Consider the following 6,000-nt stretch of genomic DNA (forward strand, 5'->3'; position numbering starts at 1 on the left):
GCTATAATCGTGTCCCAAACTTCAGTTATCCAAAAACTCCAGTGCAAACCTCATATAACTTTTGGCCCAGCAGCAAAGTATCACTACACCAAAAAGGTTATTTAGTGGCGGTTAATTTGTTATTTAGAGGCGGTTCAAAACCGCCACTAAACTGTTTAGAGGCGGTTCTCCAACCGTGTCTAAATAGTGTGTCGCGAAGGATTTAGAGGCAGTTTTAGACAAGTGTGAGAATTAATGGAAAACTTATTTAGCGACAGTTTTTAATGCATTTAGCGGCGGTTTTGTAATTGCCGCGAATAATCAATTATTTTGTCTAGAGTTTAGCGACACTTACATAACCGCCACTAAATTATTTTATTTATTTTTACTTTAAATATCAGTGGCGGTTATATAACCGCCTCTAAATTAAGCTTTAGTTTTTAAATTAATTTTTAAATTATTTCTTATCTAATTGTAATGAAAATTTTTGAACCGACATTTTTATTTTTATTTTTATAATCCTCATCAAATTAAGTTTACATTCAAATTTGCATTGCAACCACAAACAAACTCTCTATACACATTTAATTGAAAAGAAAATCAATTGTAACGAATATTTGTCAAATAATATCAAACAATATTCATGTACAACGGTCTACATATTAATTGAACTGTATACATAACTGAAAAATATTTTAAATGAAAAATATAAAACAACATAGTAGTTTATTCATCAATATGATGGTTTCATGCAAAAGGAAATTGTCCATTTACATCATCACTAGACGATGAATACCATTTTTCACCCTCGATGAGAATTGATAGTCATGACTTGTAGTATTTTGAATCTTCGAGGACTCAAACAACTGAGGAGCTTGGAGAGCATGGCACTGCAAAAGGAAAAGACATCCGCTAAATCAATAATGCTTCAATATCAAATAAATAAAACAACAGCAACTGGAGAAAGGCATACAATTTGGGTCCCGGAGACAGATGAAAAACTCAAAAGAGACAAGTTATAGTGTAAATACATATTGAAAGAAACTGCTATATAAAAAACTGCCTCAAGTAAAATAACTGCTATAAAGTATAAGCAGGAGGCATTACTATGTTAGGCATGAAAAGTTCCTCTAGCCCAGTGCTTCTACAGTTCTACATAAAAACAGAAATAATACATAATGGAAGAGGGGGAATTACCACTTCATTTGATATTTCAACATCATTAGTCAGTCCCTCTACTTGTTTGCATAATCCTGCAACCAATAACAGAAGACAAACAAATAACCATTCATNTCCATGCATCTGCAAGGGTACATAAATTCCCTTGTGGCCTTGTGTATCATAATATACAAGGGTACAAAACATTTCTTACCTTTGACTCAGCTATCTCTTGATCTCATTTTGCAATATTTACTATAAAGGCAGTTTCTTTTTTCTTAGCTTTCTCCATCTGATGGTAAAGCCATGGAAATAAAAACAAATGAAGGAAAATTAGTATGGTAAAACTACAAGAACAACAAGTACTAAGAATGAAAATAACTTATGATCAAAACAAAACCTGTTCCCATAACAACTCCTCGGATGACCTTAGGTTTTGAAGATAGTTTATCACAATATTTGGTTCTGTAAGGAAACAAGTCAAATGAATAATTTGAAACTATTTAAAGGAAACCTAATCCACACACATAAAAATCTGCTAATATGGATACCAGATGCCAATTCATGACAATTAAAAAACTAGAAAAAACAAGTGTACACAAAAATAAGACATTAGAGAACATTTTAAAATATACACAAACCAGGGGTTGTTCCAGAAGGCATGAAAGATTCCTTCTGAAATGAAGAATGCCACTTCAGTATTTCAGACCATCAAATAGAAGTGACAGTAAGTATAAAAGTAAAGAATGTTCTGTAGGAAATTAAAGTGGAATAGCATTGGTAGCCTCTAGGAAAGCCATATCTAAGAACCTTGCTACAGCCCCTACCACATGAATGAATTAACAATTGCAGATCAAATCATAACAAAGACAAGATTAGAACAAGAATGAAGAATCTTGGTTACCCCAATGTGCTAGGTTCAAAGGCTTTTTGTCTACACTCATTGTGCTCTGCAAGGCGCTTGTGGCAATTGTGCTTTTTGTCATCAAATTCTTCCACCATATGAAGCATGCATGATAAAAGTCCATTACATTGTACACGTCATGAAAGAGGATATGAATGCCTATGTATTGCATAAAGAATAAGCGCATATTTACCTGCTGCATTGTTCGTAGAAGTGCTGCTCACTGGCATTAACAAGAACTTGCATTGGGCAGCCTTAGAATGTCCGATACATCCTTTATGCTTTCCATGGTAATGTTTAAAGGAGCTAAGGTCCCTGTTACAACCAATCAACCATCTTCATTTGTCAACAAATGGAACTAAATTAATTTGTTTGATATATTCAAACTTTCGTCCCTTGGTCGACTCTTACCTATTAACCTTTTAAATCTTGGCATACTTGCACATCAAATAAGCTTCCTAGCTTCTTGCTAATTGTAACTGATGCAAGATCAACATAATAAATAAATCGCCAAGTCAAGGGTTTTAGAATTTAAATAACTCAAATATAAGGATGGCCCATTCTACAATAAAGATATCATATAATAGCTCAGCTTGGATAATATCCTAAATTCATGAATGAGGCATTTCCAGCATCATAATGTGTATGACTACAATATCTGATGGTAAAACCAATTCATTAAAAAACAAGTATTTCAAGTCTGCTACACTTGAAATATATTGACTACAATCTTTGATGTTAGGAAGAATCTTTAACCCATCATATGTCCGAATGCCCTCAAATCAAATCTCCAAAATTCAACTGTATACAATTTCACCTATGAGGGATTAGGGTTTAGGGATCAGAAATGTGCTAACCTCTACTCAAATTATAACATACAACAATAATTTGCAGGTTCAATTCTATACATGCATATATCCATTTGTTAGATATANTCCATGCATCTGCAAGGGTACATAAATTCCCTTGTGGCCTTGTGTATCATAATATACAAGGGTACAAAACATTTCTTACCTTTGACTCAGCTATCTCTTGATCTCATTTTGCAATATTTACTATAAAGGCAGTTTCTTTTTTCTTAGCTTTCTCCATCTGATGGTAAAGCCATGGAAATAAAAACAAATGAAGGAAAATTAGTATGGTAAAACTACAAGAACAACAAGTACTAAGAATGAAAATAACTTATGATCAAAACAAAACCTGTTCCCATAACAACTCCTCGGATGACCTTAGGTTTTGAAGATAGTTTATCACAATATTTGGTTCTGTAAGGAAACAAGTCAAATGAATAATTTGAAACTATTTAAAGGAAACCTAATCCACACACATAAAAATCTGCTAATATGGATACCAGATGCCAATTCATGACAATTAAAAAACTAGAAAAAACAAGTGTACACAAAAATAAGACATTAGAGAACATTTTAAAATATACACAAACCAGGGGTTGTTCCAGAAGGCATGAAAGATTCCTTCTGAAATGAAGAATGCCACTTCAGTATTTCAGACCATCAAATAGAAGTGACAGTAAGTATAAAAGTAAAGAATGTTCTGTAGGAAATTAAAGTGGAATAGCATTGGTAGCCTCTAGGAAAGCCATATCTAAGAACCTTGCTACAGCCCCTACCACATGAATGAATTAACAATTGCAGATCAAATCATAACAAAGACAAGATTAGAACAAGAATGAAGAATCTTGGTTACCCCAATGTGCTAGGTTCAAAGGCTTTTTGTCTACACTCATTGTGCTCTGCAAGGCGCTTGTGGCAATTGTGCTTTTTGTCATCAAATTCTTCCACCATATGAAGCATGCATGATAAAAGTCCATTACATTGTACACGTCATGAAAGAGGATATGAATGCCTATGTATTGCATAAAGAATAAGCGCATATTTACCTGCTGCATTGTTCGTAGAAGTGCTGCTCACTGGCATTAACAAGAACTTGCATTGGGCAGCCTTAGAATGTCCGATACATCCTTTATGCTTTCCATGGTAATGTTTAAAGGAGCTAAGGTCCCTGTTACAACCAATCAACCATCTTCATTTGTCAACAAATGGAACTAAATTAATTTGTTTGATATATTCAAACTTTCGTCCCTTGGTCGACTCTTACCTATTAACCTTTTAAATCTTGGCATACTTGCACATCAAATAAGCTTCCTAGCTTCTTGCTAATTGTAACTGATGCAAGATCAACATAATAAATAAATCGCCAAGTCAAGGGTTTTAGAATTTAAATAACTCAAATATAAGGATGGCCCATTCTACAATAAAGATATCATATAATAGCTCAGCTTGGATAATATCCTAAATTCATGAATGAGGCATTTCCAGCATCATAATGTGTATGACTACAATATCTGATGGTAAAACCAATTCATTAAAAAACAAGTATTTCAAGTCTGCTACACTTGAAATATATTGACTACAATCTTTGATGTTAGGAAGAATCTTTAACCCATCATATGTCCGAATGCCCTCAAATCAAATCTCCAAAATTCAACTGTATACAATTTCACCTATGAGGGATTAGGGTTTAGGGATCAGAAATGTGCTAACCTCTACTCAAATTATAACATACAACAATAATTTGCAGGTTCAATTCTATACATGCATATATCCATTTGTTAGATATAATATTCAAATATATACTCCGCACAGTGCAGTAAAGTAGCAGACTAGTAGGGTTACCGTAGGAGAAAGGCCCTTAAATGTATCTGAAGTGAAACTGAGCAGCAAACTACTCTTCCCAACCTCGGCTGCGACGAACAACAAATCAAACTCCGGCTGCGACGAACAAGAAATCGAACTTCGGCTGCGACGAACAAGTAACCGAACTCCATCGGCTACGAANCCATGCATCTGCAAGGGTACATAAATTCCCTTGTGGCCTTGTGTATCATAATATACAAGGGTACAAAACATTTCTTACCTTTGACTCAGCTATCTCTTGATCTCATTTTGCAATATTTACTATAAAGGCAGTTTCTTTTTTCTTAGCTTTCTCCATCTGATGGTAAAGCCATGGAAATAAAAACAAATGAAGGAAAATTAGTATGGTAAAACTACAAGAACAACAAGTACTAAGAATGAAAATAACTTATGATCAAAACAAAACCTGTTCCCATAACAACTCCTCGGATGACCTTAGGTTTTGAAGATAGTTTATCACAATATTTGGTTCTGTAAGGAAACAAGTCAAATGAATAATTTGAAACTATTTAAAGGAAACCTAATCCACACACATAAAAATCTGCTAATATGGATACCAGATGCCAATTCATGACAATTAAAAAACTAGAAAAAACAAGTGTACACAAAAATAAGACATTAGAGAACATTTTAAAATATACACAAACCAGGGGTTGTTCCAGAAGGCATGAAAGATTCCTTCTGAAATGAAGAATGCCACTTCAGTATTTCAGACCATCAAATAGAAGTGACAGTAAGTATAAAAGTAAAGAATGTTCTGTAGGAAATTAAAGTGGAATAGCATTGGTAGCCTCTAGGAAAGCCATATCTAAGAACCTTGCTACAGCCCCTACCACATGAATGAATTAACAATTGCAGATCAAATCATAACAAAGACAAGATTAGAACAAGAATGAAGAATCTTGGTTACCCCAATGTGCTAGGTTCAAAGGCTTTTTGTCTACACTCATTGTGCTCTGCAAGGCGCTTGTGGCAATTGTGCTTTTTGTCATCAAATTCTTCCACCATATGAAGCATGCATGATAAAAGTCCATTACATTGTACACGTCATGAAAGAGGATATGAATGCCTATGTATTGCATAAAGAATAAGCGCATATTTACCTGCTGCATTGTTCGTAGAAGTGCTGCTCACTGGCATTAACAAGAACTTGCATTGGGCAGCCTTAGAATGTCCGATACATCCTTTATGCTTTCCATGGTAATGTTTAAAGGAGCTAAGGTCCCTGTTACAACCAATCAACCA

Source organism: Ipomoea triloba, chromosome 11 (assembly GCF_003576645.1).
Source record: "Ipomoea triloba cultivar NCNSP0323 chromosome 11, ASM357664v1".
NCBI lineage: Eukaryota > Viridiplantae > Streptophyta > Magnoliopsida > Solanales > Convolvulaceae > Ipomoea > Ipomoea triloba.